Below are 20,713 nucleotides of genomic sequence, written 5' to 3'. Positions count from 1 at the left end.
GTTTTAAACTACAAAATCCTAAATGACTTCAACAGTCACTTCTACTGAGAATAACTTCCATAAAATTCTGATATATTTCTGACAATCAAGATTCACATTTCAACCAGCCTTATATGCCTTTCCATTAGGATGTCTTGCCAGCACATTGATTTTAACAGGTCCCAAAATGAACTTTCAACACAGCTCCTCATCCAAACCTGGCCTTCTACTCTCATTTTTTTTTGTTTTTTTACCGTATTTCTGCTAATTGTACCACCTCCTAGGAATTGAGACTCAAAACCTTGGCATCATTTGTGTGAATGTATGTTTGTTTCATTTTTAACAGACTTTTTTAAAAATTAATTTTTATTGGAGTATAGTTGATTTACAATGTTATGTTAGTTTCTGCTGTATAGCGAAGTGAATCAATTATACATATATCCACTCCTTTTTAGATTCTTTTCCTATATAGGTCATTACAGAGTATTGAGTATAGTTCCCTGTGCTATACAGTAGGTTCTTATTAGTTACCTATTTTATATATATAGTAGTGTGTATATGTCAATCCCAGTCTCCCAATTTATCCCTCCCCACCACCTTGGTAACCATAAGTTTGTTTTCCACACCTGTGACTCTATTTCTGTTGTGTAAATACGTTCATTTGTACCATTTTTTTTTAGATTCCACATATTAGCGATATCATATAATATTTGTGTTTCTGTGTCTGACTTACTTCACTCAGGATGACAATCTCTAGGTTCATCTGTGTCGCTACAAATGGCATTATTTCATTCTTTTTTTATGGCTGAGTAATATTCCATTGTATACATGTACCACATCTTCTTTATCCATTCCTCTGTCAATGGACATTTAGTCAAGACATGCTTCCATGTCTTGACTATTGTGAATAGTGCTGCAATGAACACTGGGGTTCATGTATCTTTTCAAATTATGGTTTTCTTTGGATATATGCCCAGGAGTGGGATTGCTGGATCATCTGGTAGCTCTATTTTTAGTCTTTTAAAGAACCTCCATACTGTTCTCCATAGTGGCTGTACCAATTTACATTCCCACCAATAGTGTAGGAGGGTCCCCTTTTCTCCACACCCCTTCCAGCATTTATTGTTTGTAGATTTTTTTGACGATGGCCATTCTGACCAGTGTGAGGTGATACCTCATTATACTCTTGAGTTGCATTTCTCTAATAATTAGTGATGTTGAGCATTTTTTCGTGTGCCTCTTGGCCATCTGTATGTCATCTTTGAAGAAATGTCTATTTAGATCTTCTGCCCATTTTTTGATTGTGGTGTTTGTTTTTTTTGATATTGAGCTGCATGAGCTATTTGTGTATTTTGGAGATTAATCCCTTGTAGGTCACTTTGTTAGAACATAAATATTTTCTCCCATTCTATGGGTTGTCTTTTCTTTTTACAAACTGAAGAATAAAAACAATATGATCATCTCAATAGATGCAGAAAAAGCTTTTGACAAAATTCAATAGCCGTTTATGGTAAAAAACCTCTCCAGAAAGTGGGCATAGAGGGAACCTACCTCAACATAATAAAGGCCATATACAACAAACCCACAGCAAACATCATTCTCAATGGTGAAAAACTGAAAGCATTTCCTCTAAGATCAGGAACAAGACAAGGAAGGATGTCCACTCTCACCACATAGGCAGAAAACATAGGCAGAACACTCTGACATAAATTGCAGCAAGATCTTTTTTGATCCACCTCCTAGAGTAATGAAAATAAAGACAAAAATAAACAAATGGGACCTAATTAAAGTTAAAAGCTTTTGTATAGCAAAGGAAACCATAAACAAAATGAATAAACTTTATTTTGTAAACAGCAATATTGATCAGAAGGTACAAAGGTTTCCCATTTTCCTTCTGTCACCACACATGCATAGCCAAACCCATTATCAACATCTCCCACCAGAGAGGTACATTTGTTATAACTGATGAACCTGCATTGACAGATCATTATCATGCGATGTCTGTAGTTTATATTATGGTTCACTCTTGGTTGTATATAGTAGGGATTTGAACAAATTTATAATGATGTGTGTCCACCATCATAGTATCATACAGAGTAGTTTCATTGCTCTAAAATACTCTGTGTTATGTCTATTCATCCCTCCATGCCTTGGCAACTGCTGATTTTTTTTTTCCTACTGTCTCCACAGTTTTTCCCTTTCATGTATGTTATATAGTTGTAATCCTTCAATATGTAGCCTTTACAAATTGGCTTCTTTCACTTAGTAATATGCATTTAAGTTTTCTCTGTAACTTTTAATGGCTTTATAGCTCATTTAGTTTTAGCGCTGAATAATATTCCATGGTCTAGATGTACCACAGTTTATCCTTTCACCTACTGAAGGTTGCTCCCAAGTTTTGACAATTATGAATAAAGCTACTATAAACATACGTGTGCAGGTTTTCACTTCCTTTGTTTAAATACCAGGAAGCCCAACTGCTGGATCATAGGCATCATTTTCATAATTTAGTTTGTTGTTGAATGTTGAGTGAAAAAAGATATAGACGATTCTATGCATGTTTATTTAAATGTACATTAGATATCAAATATTACAGATATAGATACATGAATTACTTACATCAAACTCATGATAATTACTACTAGGAGGGGAGTGCAATGCAAACTTTAGTTTTATGTTATGCTTTAGGTAGATAAGAAATAAAAGATCAGTTCTAATGTATATCTTTCTATTTTTTAATATAATTTTCCCAAAGCTAAAAAGATATATATATAAGTATATATGTGTGTGTGTATATATATATATATATATACATACATATGTATATATATGTAAAACAACAGTATCAAGGAATAAAAAAAGGGAATGGAAGTATGGGAAAAGCTAGTTAATCGAAGACAGGGTTAGTATGCAAAGTATATAGCAAAAGGCCCTGTACCATATAAACCATACAGTTGCCAAGTTCCTTCTCTGTAATTTGTTTGATCTTTATGGGTTGTCACCATTTCCACTTCCCCTATCCTGCTTTCTAACCTTATTATCTGTTATCTGGACAGTGGCACAAATGCTTCCAATGGATCACACTGTTTATAAATTCTCTTCAAGCCATTGCAAGTTTTACATGATGCTGGATTATACTATTTTATATATTCACAAGCCTTGATTACAAAAGGAATGAATGTCTTATTTTTATCTAAATATTCAAGGCCTATGATGATCTGGCACATGCCCTCCTTAAATCCTTTTGTTTCTCCCACCTCTGTCCTTTTCTAAAATACTGAACATTGTTACCCAGATCCATTCTATGTTTTTCTATTTTCTCTCATTAGCTATCTACTGTCCTCAATCATGAATGCCTTGTCCTGTGTCTCTGTATCAAGAGAATCTATCCATCTTTTACATTTTAAAGTTTAAAGTTCAATTCCATTGCCACCTCATCCGTAGAATCTTTCTCAATTTCAAGTAATAGAAGTAAAACCTCCCTTCTGCTTTTATATAAAAATTCGTCTATGAGCTTCCCTGGTGGCGCAGTGGTTGAGAGTGTGCCTGCCAATGCAGGGGACACGGGTTCGTGCCCCGGTCCGGGAGGATCCCACATGCCACGGAGCAGCTGGGCCCGTGAGCCATGGCCGCTGAGCCTGCGCATCCGGAGCCTGTGCTCCGCAACAGGAGAGGCCACAACAGTGAGACGCCCGCGTACCGCAAAAAAAAAAAAAAAAAAGTCTATAAGTTTAGTGCTTATCAGTGTCTACTTCATAATGTAATTGTTAATATATGTAAGTTACCTTTATTTTCTAGCATGTGAGTTCTTAGAGGATGGTTTTTGTATGGATATATACAATTTACCCTCCCTAGTGGAAGGTGTGGAACCCAGGGATGCTGAGGGCCAACTGTACTACACCATTTTATATAAGGACTTGAGCATCCACGGAGTTTGCTCTCCATTGTGAGTCCTGGAACCAATCCCCTGCAGATGCTGAGGGACAGCTGGACTTACATATCACCCACAATGCATAGTACAGCCTGTTGTATTTTTTTTCTTTCATAATGAGATTTTATTGGTTGTTTTGAGGATCAGTACACAGACATTTCAATTTGTACACAATTCTTAACATACATACCAAAAATCTAAAAAATCATGTAGTTGTGATTCTTTTCTGAAGTTATTCCAGTGACTTTCCAGCTTAAAATTTGGAGGCAAATTTTCCTTAACAGGATATCAAGTACCAATATCTTCAAATATTGATATGCTGTTACATCGTAAGTCCCACTAATTCACAATTTAATATCATATACACTACATACTCAAATCGTCAATCGTTCACAACACATTAACAAAGTTACTAGAAGAACTGGACTACCATGAGCAAAGATGTTACAGAGTGCACGAAATTCTGACAAGGAGAACCAAGATCAAGGGGTGAGTGGTTTGCTTTAGGAAACAATCCTACCAAAAACAACATGAGAAGAGAAGTAATTTAAAGTGTTTAAGACATTAAATGCACAACTGACTCCAAACTACCATTTAGTATGCTTTGTTTTATAGGATATAAAAGCTACCCCCCCCCCATCTATGGAATCTTAAGCTGACACCGAAGACAATCAACGCCTCCTATATTCAATATCCCACTATTTTCTGTTTGTACCAACAAATAAACAACTAGCAAATGATTTCACCTCTTAAAAAAAAGCATTTACACTTAACAAATGGGATGAGGTGGGATACCCTCCTTTTTAAAAATGTTTCTAGAGCTACTATAAAACTTGGATTTACAAAATAGTTTATAAAAATATTCCTCTGGATTATACAAGAAGGGAGACAGGGACCACTGATAGGACCGGGTGTGTGGTATTAATCAGACTTGGCTTCTTTCTCTCCTGCTTCATCAGAGGCTGGGCTCTCCTCCTTTTTAGTTTCTCCGTTTTCTGCAAGTAGGTCTTAAGTCTGTTGGTTAGCCACTTCGGCCTGTTTTCCCTTTGCTCCCCTTTTACCTTTTGTTTGCACTTTTTTGTCTGAAGATTTATGCTTTCCTGCCGCCTTTTTTGGCTTCTTTTCCACTTTTGCGGGAGCCTGTTTAGCTGGCAACCTCGCGGATCTCCTCTTGGGCTCTCTTTCACCGCGCCCTCGGCAGAGCTGACCTTGCTCTTGAGCATCCTGGTGGCTGGGCGGGCACTAGGCGAGTGCCTGCTGGCGTCGGTGCTCCGAGAACCTTCGCGAAGCTGGGCTGCCTGGTCGCTGCCGCTCTCGCGCCGCACGAGCTGCTGGGACCCTACATGTTGTTCTTATTAAGTGATCAAACATATGTTCATTACCTATAGATTTCAGGAAATATTTCAGGATTTAGCCAAATGTCATGCTTTCCATAATGCCTTTTCCCATGACAATCCAAGCAACATATTGAGTTCTGGTCCCCAACAAAGTCCACTGACAGCCTTTCACATAGTGGAACTTTTGTACCCTTTTCTGCTCGTCAGTGTCAGTAAAGCCCTTCCTTGCCAATGACTAGAAATATATCAGTGACCATGAAACTGAAAAAAGAAAGTGGGAAACTATCAACCCTTTTCTCTCAAGAGGTTTTTTGACCACCATGCACATTTGCCCATAGGGTCCCTAACGACCATGAGTTGTGGTATGGTGTGACTTTCACCAAGCCAAAAAGCCCTACCTAGGTACATGTGGTTTTAGATTGTAGACACATTGTTTTCCCAGTAATTATGACGATCCTTTCATCTTTTCCAGTTTACTTCGTAAAAACGAAAAAAAAAAATCAAAACAGCCATTGGAAATTAGACTTCTAGTCTGTGAACAGAGAGCACTGAGACTACCTACCTGTCCTCTGTCATCCTTCCCACATGTATTCATAAGGTTATTTAAAAAGAATAATTTCAACTCATGTTCACCATCTGAGACATAAAACAACACTTAAATGACTTCTCCGCTAGAATAGTCAGTAATGCATCCACTAACACAAATGTGTTTTTTTTTTAATTTTTGTAAGGCACTACTTTGTGTGTGACCAAATTTTATCTCACAACACCATGAATTAGGTAGGAGAGCAATGACATTGACAAATGGGGAAGATCACAAAAAGAGTTTAACTGACTTACCTCTGTTCATTAGTAGTAGCAAGGTTAAGAGAAAATACTGCCTTGCATTTTAACAACAATTATGGCATCTGCTCAGTCTTTTGCTCTATTTTCTTTTTTATATGTTGTCTTTTTACTAGAATATAATCTCCTTAAGAGCACTTATCATTTTTATCTTTCCTAAAGTGCTATGTACGTTGGATAATTCATTAATTTATTATATTAAGCATAATAAATATATTAAGCATATATATTTCTCCCATATTATATTCAATTGACTAGGGAAGATAAGTGCTTCTTTGGCAACTAATACAGAAATCTAGTATCCATCTCCTGACATTATGTCAAAAATATCACAAGGATTTATTTAAAAGGCTTGTATAATTATTTTTGTTTTTTCACAAGTAAAAACATGTAAAGTTATGTGTATAAATCTATACAATATAAATAGAAAATCACCTTTACACCAAGTTATGTTTTTGGTACACATAGGATAGTCATTTTGTCTCTATGTAAAATATATATTTCTACATTAAATTTGAATCACAATCTGTATATCATTTTGCAGTCTACCTTTTTTGGGGGGGAGGGGTTAACATCTTTATTGGAGTATTATTGCTTTACAATGGTATGTTAGTTTCTGCTTTATAACAAAGTGAATCAGTTATATATATACATATGTTCCCATATCTCTTCCCTCTTGCGTCTACCTCCCTCCCACCCTCCCTATCCTACCCCTCTAGGTGGTCACAAAGCACCGAGCTGATCTCCCTGTGCTATGTGGCTGCTCCCCACTAGCTATCTATTTTATGTTTTGTAGTGTATATGTCCATGCCACTTTCTCACTTTGTCACAGCTTACCCTTGCCCCCTCCCCATATCCTCAAGTCCATTCTCTAGTAGGTCTGTGTCATTATTCCCATCTTGCCCCTAGGTTCTTCATGACCTTTTTTTTTTCTCTTACATTCCATATATATGTGTTAGCATACGGTATTTGTTGTTCTCTTTCTGACTTACTTCACTCTGTATGACAGACACTAGGTCCATCCACCTCACTACAAATAACTCAATTTTGTTTCTTTTTATGGCTGAGTAATATTCCATTGTATATATGTGTTACATCTTTATCCATTCATCTGTTGATGGACACTTAGGTTGCTTCCATGTCCTGGCTATTGTAAATGGAGCTGCAGTGAACATTGTGGTACATGACTCTTTTTAAATTACGGTTTTCTCAGGGTGTATGCCCAGTAGTAGGATTGTTGCATCATATGGTAGTTCTATTTTTAGTTTTTTGAGGAACCTCGATACTGTTCTCCATAGTGGCTGTATCAATCTACATTCCCACCACCAGTGCAAGCGGGTTCCCTTTTCTCCACACCCTCTCCAGCATTTATTGTTTGTAGATTTTTTGATGATGGCCATTCTGAGTGCTGTGAGGTGATACCTCATTGTAGTTTTGATTTGCATTTCTCTAATGATTCGTGATGTTGAGCATTTTTTCATGTGTTTGTTGGCAATCTGTATATCTTCTTTGGAGAAATTTCTATTTAGGTCTTCTGCCCATTGTTGGATTGGGTTGTTTGTTTTTTTTGATATTGAGCTGCATGAGCTGCTTGTAAATTTTGGAGATTAATCATTTCTCAGTTGCTTCATTTGCAAATATTTTCTCCCATTCTGAGGGATGTCTTTTCGTCTTGTTTATGGTTTCCTTTGCTGTGCAAAAGCTTTTAAGTTTCATTAGTTCCCATTTGTTTATTTTTGTTTTTATTTCCATTTCTCTAGGAGGTGGGTCAAAAAGGATCTTGCTGTGATTTATGTCATAGAGTGTTCTGCCTATGTTTTCCTCTAAGAGTTTGATAGTGTCTGGTCTTACATTTAAGTCTTTAATCCATTTTTTAATTTTGTGTATGGTGTTAGGGAGTGTTCTAATTTCATACTTTTACATATACCTGTCCAGTTTCCCCAGCACTACTTATTGAAGGGGCTGTCTTTTCTCCACTGTATATTCTTGCCTCCTTTATCGAAGATAAGGTGACTGTATGTGCATGGGTTTATCTCTGGGCTTTCTATCCTGTTCCATTCATCTATATTTCTGTTTTTGTGCCAGTACCATACTGTCTTGATTACTGTAGCTTTGTAGTATAGTTTGAAGTCAGGGAGCCTGATTCCTCCAGCTATGTTTTTCGTTCTCAAGATTGCTTTGGCTATTCAGTGTCTTTTGTGTTTCCATACAAATTGTGAAATTTTTTGTTCTAGTTCTGTGAAAAAATGCCAGTGGTAGTTTGATAGGGATTGCATTGAATCTGTAGATTGCTTTGGGTAGTAGAGTCATTTTCACAGTGTTGATTCTTCCAATCCAGGAACATAGTATATCTCTCCATCTATTTGTATCATCTTTAATTTCTTTCATCAGTGTCTTATAATTTTCTGCATACAGGTCTTTTGTCTCCCTAGGTAGGTTTTTTCCTAGGTATGCAACCTACCGTTTTAGTTGTTCATCTAATAATTTATAATCATTCTAACTGGCTATTATTATAGCAACATACTAATGAGGAAAGTATTTAAGGGTACCTACTGGAATACAGTTTCAGTTTGTACTTTTCTGAATAGTAATCAAGCAGAGTCAATTCGTTTTATTTGGTTTTAATAAATAATTTTTCTACTTTGTAGTAGGATGTAACTTTTCTACTTTGTAGTAGTATTTTAATTAATAATTTTTCTACTTTGTACTTTGTAGTAGGACCAACATTTTGGCAAGTATTAGTAAGAATTGAAAGTCTGTGATACACAATGTAAAATAATCTGCCAGTATTTTAAAATAATATAAAAGGTGATCAAAATAAAAGTTTTTAAAATTATGAAGTAAATCCTAGATTTGAAAACTTATATAATTATTTAAACTAGAAGTTCAGAAGTAAGATATTTTAAAAAGTTCATGAGATAATCAGTGAACTGTAAGAACTGAAGAAATTATCTAGAATACACCTCCAAAACCAGTGTCAGAAGATAGAGGGTTTACAAAACTTGGAAGATAGATGAGATCTAACAAATGAGGGAAAGGAGATATTTTAGAGGTAACGGCTAAACATTTTCTGTTGAGAGACATGCACTCAAAATCAGCAAACACAATGAATGCAAAAAGAATCAATAAAAAATAAATGTACACATCAATATATAATTTTTATACTAACCACCAAAGACAAAGAAAAGACGTTAAAAGAGGTAAATGATAAATTACCTATTAAGAGTTAACAAAAACAGAAATGAGAAGACAGTAGAATAATTTTTCAAAAGGCCAGGAGAAAATGTCCACTGGAAAAAAACTTTTAAAAAATCTTTAAAACTTTGAGTGAAATAGACAATTTTAGTAATACCAGAATGTAGAAAAGTTTAACAGCAATGAATCTCATTTAAAAAATCTTCAAAAGTATGCTTTTCAAGGAGTAGGAAAATAATATAAAAGGAAGTTCTGACATACAAGAAAAATATGTCAAGTAAAGAAAGTGGTAAATACTTGGGTAAATCTAACCATATATTGACTACAAAATATAGCAATAAGAATGACTAATATCTTAAAATAAAAAGGTAAAAAAAAGATAGAACTATGATATTTGATTTAAAGGATATGTGAGTCAAGAAAAGGATCATGATCAGAGACAGTGCTTTCTATAGTCCTTGAATTAGTTACAAATATGAAAACTTTAATAAATTTATCCTGTGTTAAATAATGTATGGAGTTAAAATACCAAAGATAACCTTTGAAAGAATAGACACAGAATGTGTACCTTACAAATAAATTTGGGAGTAATATTATATTTTAAAAAAAGTGTTTTAGTCAATCATAACTTAAGCAGTTTTTTTTAAAAAAGAATATTTTCAAAAAGGCCAAAGAAAGCTTGACAATGTGATAAAAATGACATTTTGGGTTATATCTATGATAGAATAGCTGATATCAAGGTAACCTCCCCACAGAAGATAACACAAGGTGAATATTAGATAAAAGAATAGATGATAGATGTATACATATATAAAATATATGGAATAGTATATTTGTATATATAGTATATGTTTAAATGCATAAATTTAAACTATGTATACTTTATTCAATATATGTATAACTTATAAGTATTATATATCATACATACATGCATACATATACACATATATGTACATATATACATATAAGGAGAGGCAAGAACAGGGAGAAAAACACATTGATGTGAGCCTCAAATTCTCCTTGAGTTTTTCTCCTTGAAACCTATTTGAACTGAGGACATAAAAGCTAAAATGAAAGGATCACAATGGTATCACTAGCTTGAGGTGACTAAAAATTACACTTCAAAGTTATCAAGCATTCAGTATTTGAGGAATCAAAAACCCTGATAATTTATGTGTAATTTTTCTTCAAGATATGTGTCAACTTCTAAACCAAATGATAACTTTAAAGAAAAAAGTAATAAAAGTTAAAAATAAATCTCTAAATCGGTATGGTCATAATAGAAATCATAATAAAAATTAGAAAATTCTCAAAATTAAATAATGAAAGCTTCATATATAAGAACTCAAGAGATGCAGCAAAAATGGTACTGCAGAAGACAATGCTAATTTAGGTGCTATATTAGGGGAAGAAAATAGAGTTTAGAGGAGAAATTAATGAAATTAAAAATAAAGATAAAATAGAATTAACAAACCAGAAAGCTAGCTCTTTACAAAAATAAATTGCAGCAGCAAAGAGGATGCACCTCACATACCTCGACCTATGAGCATGTAATCTATCAACAGTAACAGCTGCTGTGCTCTGAAATCATTGTCTTGTTTACACCAAGACCACGGACTTCTCCCAGTTAGAAATGGGATCATAATGTAAGCCTGATCCTGGGAGACGTGGGACTCCTCTTGTGGCAGACTTCAGCTCAGGGACTTTTCAAAGGCCTTGCCATGTCTGTTTTGATTGGATAGCTGTATAAGGCACTTTACCCAGCCTTTCCTCCATCTCTTCTTCTCTTTCAATCAGACTTGCCTGTGGTCTGGTGGCTCTCTTAGATCTTCACCATCTCCCTCTCTATTTTCTCTTACACCAGCATTTCCCTTGATGAAACCTTTGCACATTTAATTCCATCTTGGTACCCACTCCTAGTAGAACCCAGGCTGATACATAAAAATAAAGTAGCTATTCAGAAATTAATAAGAGAGAAAAGAAAGCACAAGTAAATATTAGAAATTAAGATATGACATAATTGTAGGCACAACACATTTCTAAAAGGTAACAGAATTGTGGACAAATTTATACAAATAAAATTCTAGGTAAAAATCGTGAAGTTCAGAGAAATATCACTAAAACTGGCTCAAGGAAGGTGGAGGGAAGGCCTGATTAGCTGTAAGTAGTCAAGATATCAAACAATTTTTTAAATCTATGCCGAAATGGAAGAAAAACCCAAATAATTTTACTGAGAGTCCTGTCAAATATTCAGGAACAAGATAATTCCAGTGTTAGAAGAAATAGTCCAAAGGTTGAAAGTGGGGGACCAATGGGCAGAAAAAGTTGCCAGGCATATTCAACAAGATTACTATTATTTTGATGATAACTGTATTTTAAATTTAGATCTAATATATATTTTAAGTTAATTTTTGTGAAGGGTGTAAATTCTATGTCTAGATTCCTTTTTTGTTTGTTTCTTGTGAATATCCAGTTGTTCCAGCACTATTTGTTGAAAAGATTATTTTTTCCTCGTTGTAATGTCTTTGTCAATCATTGGACTGTATTTGTATCTATTTCCAGGCTCTCTATTTTGTTTCACTGATCTATTTGTCTGTTCTTTTGCCCATACCACAATTTCTTGATTACTGTAGCTTTAGAGTAATTCTTTAAGTCAGGAAGTGTCAGTCTTCTGACTTTGTTCTTCTTCAATGTTGTGCTGGCTCTCCTGGGTCTTTTTCAAACTGGAAAACTTTTAGAGATAACAGAGGAGAAAAATCTAGATGACCTTGGGTATGGCAAAGATTTTCTAGATACAACAACAAAGGCACGATCCATGAAACAAATAACTGATAAGCCAGACTTCAATAAAATTCAAAACTTCTACTCTGCAAAATTCGCAATCAAAAGAATAAAAAAAGAAGCCAAAGACTGGGAGAAAATATTTGCAAAGGACATATCTGATAAAGGACTATTATCCAAAATATGCAGAAAACCCTTCAAACTCAATAATAAGAAAACAAGTAACCCAAATAAAAAATGGGCCAAAGATCTTAACAGACACCTCACCAAAGAAGCTACATAGATGGCAAGTAAGTCTATGAAAAGATGCTCAGCATCATATGTGGTCGAGCAAATGTACATTGCAACAATATACCAATCACACCTATTAAAATGACCAAAATCCAGAACACTGACAACACCAAGTGTTGGTGAGGATGAAGTGCCACAGGAACTCTCATTCACGGCTGATGAGAACCTCAGATCTTTTGGCGCATAACTTTATGCAAAACTTTGCACTGAGAAATGACCAAATCTACCATTGCTTCTAGCAGCATAAGGCTGTGTCCCTAGGACGACCTGACCCCTCTGTTAAATGGCTGCCTGAGAAAGCTCAACACTGCCAGGAAAATGTGCTGTTCCTTCTAACCAACATCTGAGGATAGGTCCCTGACTCCCCTTTCCTACAGCATTTATTTAAAATGCCTTACAATTGTGAACATGTATCTTTAACAACTCAGAAGTATCTTTCTTAAGGACCTGAGAACCATTCCTTTGAAATGTAATCATCAGGAAGGGTCGGGCCTCTTTTTCCCAGTGTCCCTGGGAGGGGTAGAATCCTAACTTCAATAACTGACAGCTGGCAAACACAACTGTCCTCATCTCATTTACACTGACCAACCCTCTGTACAGTAAGTCCCCTACATACGAACCTTCAAGTTGTGAACTTTCAAAGATGTGAGAGTGCATTCGCATGTCCAATCATGTAAGTTAGTTCACATGTCTGGCGTACATTGTCACGTGCATGCATCCTCTACAAGTAGTTGTGCTTTTGTATACTTTACTGTATAGTACTCTGTAGAGTACAGTAGTACAGTATCTTTATTTCAAGCCCAGGATGTCCAGAAACAAGTGTAAAAGCAGCAGTGATGTAGCTGGTACAGTACTACCCAGACATCACTGGATCATTTTTTCAAGAGGGTAGATAGAATTGAATCCAGCAAGGAACCAGAACCTGTGTCGTTAGTGTCAGGCGTGAGTGAAATTGCAGCTTGCCCTCCGTCTCCTATTGCTGACAGTCCTTCAGCTCTACCATCTCCCACCTCTTCTCCCTCCTCCAGTCAGTAACTCTTCTTGCCTGTTCACTCAATGCCAGCCCCTGTGTGCCAGCTGCTGTCCTGTACTACTGGACTTTTTGAGGTACTGTACTGTAAGATTCAAAATGCTTTCTTTATTTTTTGTTTTTTTAATGTATTATTTGTGTGAAAAGTATTATGAAGCTTTTACAGTACAGTACTGTGTAGCCGATTGTGTTAGCTGGGTACCTAGGCTAACTTTGTTAGATTTACAAATAAATTGGACTTATGAATGTACTCTCGGAACAGAACTCGTTAGTATGTAGGGGACTTACTGTAACTTCTCTGACTCTATTAAGCTCCCACTTAGCACCTGCCATCCTCCCTTTAAAACACCCTATCACCTCTGCACAAATGGGAAGGGAGCTCAGCTCTCTACCCTACTATCAGTGCTTACTAAATAAAATTTGTTTTTACCAATTTAGCTAGCATCCAGCTGTGTTTATTTTTCACACTGGAAGTGCAAAATGGTACAGACACTTTGGAAGACAGTTTGGCAGTTTTTTTACAGCAAACAAACTCTTACCATACAGTCCAGCAGCCATGCTCCTTGGTATTTACCCAAGTAAGTTGAAAACTTATGTCCTCACAGAAACCTAAACCTGTGTGGGTTTCGGCAATTTATTTATTATTGCCAAAACTTGGGAGCAGCCAAGATGTCCTTCAGCAGGTGAGTGATTAAATAAAGTGTGGCACATCCAGACAATGGGATATTACTCAGTGCTAAAAGGAAATGAATTATCAAACCATAAAAAGACAGTGAAGAATTTTAATTACATATTAAGTGAAAGAAGCCAACCTGAAAAACCTATGTATTATGTGATTCCAACTAGATGACATTCTAGAAAAGGCTAAACTATAGATACAGCAAAGAGAACAGTGGTTGCCAAGGATTAGAGGAGAGGAAGGGATGGATAGGTAAAGCACAAGAATTTTAGAGTAGTGAAACAGTTATGTGTGATACTGTAGCGGTAGGCACATATCATTATAAATGTATTCAAACCCATAGAAATTACAATACCAAGTGAACCTTAATGTAGCCTATGGACTCTGGGTGGTGATGTGTCAATGTAAATTCATGGGTTGTAACAAATGTACCACTTTGGTTCTGGATGTTAATAGTGAGAGAGGCTGTGTGTGTGTGTGTGTGTGTGTGTGTGTGTGTGTGTGTGTGAGTGAGTGAGAGAGAGAGAGAACTCTGTACTTTCCACTCAATTTTTATATAAAGCTAAAACTGCTCTAAAAATAAATTCTATTTAAAAATATTGTAAAGTGTGACAAATAATGTTATACCAATTAGAAGAAAAAACAATGTTGCCAATGAACTAATATATAAGTGCTTGATAGCACTTAGTTTTATTACTTATATAATTTTTTTTAAATCAGAAGATCTTGTGATATATCTCTCTACTGCCTTGCTATCAAAGAATACACAAGAAAAATTAATTGTAAAGGATTTCTGTCAGCTCCTCAGATTCTGCCTCAGTTGCAGAAGTTCAGCGGGATGAATGCTGTGCCCTCCCCAGATGAATGGGTGAGGTAGTGGTGTGAAGGCACAGCCAACATGAGATTACAATGCCACACCCTCTCCAGAGCCCCCACTGGGGTGGCCAAGACCTTGAGGGCTTGTATCACTATTCAGTTTCTGCTTTTGTCCAGTCCTCCTTTTTTTTTCTTTCTCCTGGTCACAGTTGTTGATCTCTCGTCACAGTTGTAAATAGCTTGTCTCCGAAAGTCTTTCTCATTTTCTCTCATTGTCTGCCTCCAGATGATATTTCCCTAAACAGTGTGCTGTTTAAAGTCAAGGCCAAATCATTTCTGTTTAATATAAATGTCTCAACACCTCATATAATGCACTTAAAAATGTGTCCTATTCAAGTGTAAAGCCACAGTAAATGTATATTACATTATCTTACTCAGGCTTCCACCAGCTACTGGTATTTAAGTAGGACCTAGAAAAAGGGTATCCAGTTTGATAGGTCTAGATGGAAAAGGGAAAGGTGATACAAGTGACTGACAGCAAAGGCCAGGAGGTAGGAAGGTGCAATGACTATGAGACAGTAGAAAGGAAGACAGTTTTTCTGGAGAAGGATGCAACTGGAAAGGGAAATTGGGGCAAGAATAGATTGAGAGGTGGAGGGAAGGCCATCATATCAGAGTCAAGCTTGCAATAAGGTTTCTACTAAGTGCTCAGCTTCATGCCCAGGTACATGTTAAAAAGTTGCAGCTTGTATTTGACAAACCATTGTTATCTTCCATTTAAAGTGGTAGGTGGTGTAAAATGTTTGTTTACAGCAGTTACCACTTGGGCAAACTAAATGCCCCCTAATCTATTGAAATTTAATCTTTTGTTTATATAGTGGGATTGTTATTATCTACCTTTTCCTTACCATATTTGCCAAATTATATACTAATCATCTATAGATATATTGCAAAGGCTCTTAAAAAAATAGGATCTAAAAATTAAGTCATTTACATTCTCCCACTTGATGGTCTTTAAAGCTCACAAAGTATATTGTTAAAGTTATATTGCAGATAGAGAGGAAGCAATAAATGTGAAATTACCTTTAGACAACTGAGCCACCTGGTGGATCTTGTACCTAAGAACTTGGCTTTCCTCCTTCACATCATGTTTTCTTAAGGACCACAAAATTCTCAAAACCACCAGTAGATTTCTTAAAATTTACTTGACCAGAAAACAAAATCAAATTAAAGGGCAAACATGAAGTCAGTGAGTCAAAGATAGCCACGCCTTCTCTTTGTTTTCCTTGGGCAAACATGCCATGAAATGAAAGATCCAGTATCTTTCTACACATTGACCCACACAGCCCTGCTACCTTGAAGGCAGCCACACCACACTCAGAACTGCTGAGGATACGCTGCCAAAAGTGCAGAAGGCCTTGGCAGCGAAGAGCAACGTTTTGCGTATTTGTACTGTGCCCATCGCAGTGACAGCTGCTGAGACAGATTTCAAAGTCATTTACGCTGCCAGTTAGCCACGTATTTCTATCCTTGGCACCTCTTTCAAGAATAGCAAATGCCAGCTGTTCCTTCTGGCCTCCGAGGTGGTGCATAGAATTGCTTCTGCCTCCAAAATAAATAAATAACAGCAACAGTAAGTAAAATCTAAGCTGAGATAGGGGATAACCACCCCCAAATTTCTATTTGCACTTCCAACTAGCACATCAGTACTTTGGCTCATGCTTTATCCAAAACATCATGCCACTCCTAATCTTTCCTGAAAATACAAACAAAACTGAAAAAAAAAATCTGCTAATAGCCTGGATGATGTGTTATTTGAGGGCTTGGAGGAATTTCAGTATGCTCCTTAGAGAGTGCCAGAAAATATCAATATCCTATAAATCTCAGTAGTCAGTGCAGTGATTCCTATCCAAACCTTGTTGGTTTCATAAAAGTTTAAAAAATACTATGGTAATTATATAATAAAATCTAATTAATGGGGAAAAAGACTTCTTAAAATATTTGGGGCATGTGGGAAAGACCTAGATAAAGAAACCTGTTTATATATAGGTTCATTCTTATTCCACATAAACATAGCACTGATAAAAAAATAGAGGATGGCATCATGTTTAATTAAACCTTAAAATACTTATCTATTATTATAAGACCTCCATAAATACTTAATAAGCTTTCTAGTTCCCCTTTTATAAATATTTTTTCATACTTTTAATCTTTTTTTATTTAAAATAGACTCATAAATACATTAGCATAACATTGAAAAAAATCTATTTTTACCGAACTCTTACAGTCTGTCAGTAAAAGAAGAAAAAATTAAGTTAAACTTTCCTGTTGGTTTTAAGTTCTATATTGGAAGTACATGTGTTTTTAATTATTTTGATAACATTTCATAAAAGACATTGTAATATTTGTTCAAATTAACATTCAAACTGATAAGCATTCTGAAGCTTTCCCATCTCTGATTATATAAGATTTTGGTACAATGCCTATCATTATAGGTGTGTCGGTCTTAAATTGAGAGGAAAATTAGGACATAATTGTTATTCATTTCTTCTAATTTTTGGTTATATTAAAGGAATATGTAAAATAAGGAGATTCAACTGATGAGCCAATGGCCCAGTAATATGAACAGCCCCTTAAGAAATGATTGTGCTACTCATTTAATGTGTTTTAAACTTCATTCTAATTTAAGGTGGATTCAGGGAAGTAGGAGAATATATCATAATTCTTGTGCACATGGGATTAAAATTACACTGTACATTTAAAAATCTACATAATATCAGAGTCATGACAAATATGTGCTGCTCATTCCAGCTGCTTTCTACCAGGCTGTTACTCTTTCATGTTGTTTACTTTTTCATAGAAATTAACCAGTTCTTTCAAAAGAGTCAAACATTTATTCATCCAACACCCAATTTATTCTTTCTACTCTTTAAAACATTTATTCATTTCATACATAGGCTCTTCTTCTTTCCCTTCAGAATTGAAAGCTTGCCTGTTTCTCAATTTGATTTTATAAAATCTATCATGTTACATTTGAAAGGCAAAGGATTCTCCACCTAAGTCCTTTTATTCCCATCAATGATTTTTATATAGACATTGAAATGATTCCTCTTCTCTTTCATGTCCCCCCAATCCAGCCTCCTCTCAAAACAACTAACGTTTCTAAACCTTATATTCTTTCCATTTGCAAGCATACAAGCTACAAAGTTGAAGCAGTTGTTTTACAATGTCCCTAATATTATAAATGTAGAAGGACTATTCACATATTTGGTACTATCAGAAATGTCAGCTCGGGCTTCCCTGGTGGCGCAGTGGTTGAAAGTGAGCCTGCCGATGCAGGGGACACGGGTTCGTGCCCCTGTCCGGGAGGATCCCACATGCCGCGGAGCGGCTGGGCCCGTGAGTCATGGCCGCTGAGCTTGCGCGTCCGGAGCCTGTGCTCCGCAATGGGAGAGGCCATAACAGTGAGAGGCCCGCGTACCGCAAAAAAAAAAAGAAATGCCAGCTCTCAGATGGTGCTCTCATAGGATATCATACAAACCTGGCCCATAGACACATTCATTGTTTTGACACTTGAGCCACTAGGTTAGCATTCTACATTCAGGGAGGTTTATGTGACCTTCTTTAAACATCTTTTGGGATGTGTTTTATTATCAAATTTCCCCTAGCAAAAATATTTTTAAAATAAAGCAGTCAGTACAGTAAGGCCCTTACACGCGGATGAGTTCCATCCCAAGAGCTCATTCATAAGTCCAACAAAGTTAACCTAGATACCCAACTAACACAATCGACTATATAGTACTGTACTGTAATAGGTTTATAATACTTTTATGTATTAATAATAATACATTAAAAAAACAAACACAAAAAATAAAGAAAACATTTTTAATCTCACAGTACAGTACCTTGAGAAGTACAGTAGTACAGTACAACAGATGGTGCTTCTTAGCAGTACCAGCTACATCACCACTGCTTTTATGCTTGCCTCCAGACATCCTAGGCTTGAAATAAAGAAACTGTACTACTGTACTCTACACAGTACTGTTCGGTAGAGTACATAAAAGTACAACCACTTGTAGAGGAGGCACGCACGTGACAATGTATGCCATACACGTGAACTAACTTACGTGATTGGACATGCAAATATGCACGTTCGCATCTTTGAAAGTTTGCAACTTGAAGGTTCGTATGTAGGGGACTTACTGTATAGGATTAACTTAAGTTTACTAAATACATAAAGTTTAGAATTTTGATTCCCTTTTTTTCTGAAATGATAGTTTAAGACTAGAAGTCTTATTTTGTTACTGACTCAAAATTTACACTTTGAGAACTAGAAGTAAGATTTTGTTTTGTTTGACTTTTGTTTTGGTTTTAGTACAAAGTGTTTTTGTTTTTTTTCACATTGTTCCTGGCTTTTGCTCCAGAGGTTCTTTGTTGGAGTGAGTACACATGTATCTTGGAGGAATTTGATCTACCACCTCTGGAACTTATTCTGTAGATATGGCATCAGGAAAACTCATCTCTAGTTTCTTGGTTGAGAATGTCTAAATAAACTTACTAAGCTTGTGTGTATCTTTGCCTTCAGGTTAGAATCTGATTTTTCACTATGTCTTGGTATTTTTAATACTTTTGTGTTTGTGGTTTCTTTAATAATTTAACAACTATTTTTTAGCAGCTAGTACATAACAGACACATAACACATTATCTCTAAAAATTCATAACTACCCTGCATTTTACATTTAAGGACACTGAAACCCAGAGAACCTAAGAGATTTGCCCTAGAAAACATGGCTTAGCAATATAAAAACAGGCTTTGAATTCACACTTGCATAGTTCCACAGAGTGTCTTCTTTTCTCAAAATTACTACCATACCTTCTGGTTTATTGTTAAATTTTTTAATCTAAATTTAATATGGAGAGGGGAACTGGATTTAGGGGTAGGTTGTCATAGGAAACTTCAGCTGTTTCGGTAGTAATTAAGACTTTTACAAGACATATATTCATGTGTTGTTGTTTATTAAAAATAAAATATGTACTTTGAAATGCAGTTGGACTTCAAGTTTATGAAGTTTCTATTTTAATAGCTGAGTTAGAAAAAAATGTACCATTAAACTCTGGAAGTAGAATTAAGTATTTTGTGGTAAATCATGGACTAGTTTAGTTATAATTATCTGTTTGATTGTGGCAAAGCTGAGGTCTGGCTTTAGTTTTTTATCAGTAAAGATTCTGCCTTATGAGGAAATTTTAAGAAGAGTGTGTTTTTTCCTCAAAAAATAGATGTGAAAAATAAGAAGAAGTTATTCCCTAGGAAAGATACAGCTTGAGACCTAGGTCTCTGACTGGGATTTTTTGCTGTGTTGGTCATCTAAGACATACTTAACTCCCCAAGCATTTCATGTGTTTCTCTACTCAGAAGTTTCTCTCCTACATGTAATTCCCTGGATGTTATTTCCCAAGTTCTTGAGCCGGTCTAGACCAAGAAGTGTGTGTGTGTGTGTGTGTGTGTGTGTGTGTGTGTGTTTTGGAAGGGACTTGTGATCTTATTGTTTGATATGTCTTAGAATTACACTTAGTCACAAGATTTTTCACACAAGAAACATTATACTATGCTATGTAATAAAATCAACTAAATAATGAATATTTTATTAAAGTGAAAATTATTTGCAGCCTTCTTGGGAATCACTGCTAGGCCCCAACAATACCAAGCCTCTCATTATCAAAGATATTCAATAGCAAAGACATGTCTAGAAAAGATTTGTAACACACATTCTTGGAGGCAGAAAGGATAGATAAAAGCATATGCCCATCATATTGACAACTAAGTTTGTATC

General features: G+C 35.7%; 1 pseudogene; it reads right to left on the bottom strand.

Annotated features, from left to right (window-relative positions):
- Positions 1–4,831: 4,831 nt before the first annotated feature.
- On the bottom strand, positions 4,832–5,133 carry LOC137220733 (non-histone chromosomal protein HMG-14 pseudogene; annotated as a pseudogene).
- Positions 5,134–20,713: the final 15,580 nt, after the last annotated feature.

The sequence above is a fragment of the Pseudorca crassidens genome, chromosome 3 (assembly GCF_039906515.1).
Source record: "Pseudorca crassidens isolate mPseCra1 chromosome 3, mPseCra1.hap1, whole genome shotgun sequence".
Lineage (NCBI taxonomy): Eukaryota > Metazoa > Chordata > Mammalia > Artiodactyla > Delphinidae > Pseudorca > Pseudorca crassidens.
This window is presented reverse-complemented; position numbering and strand designations above follow the sequence as displayed.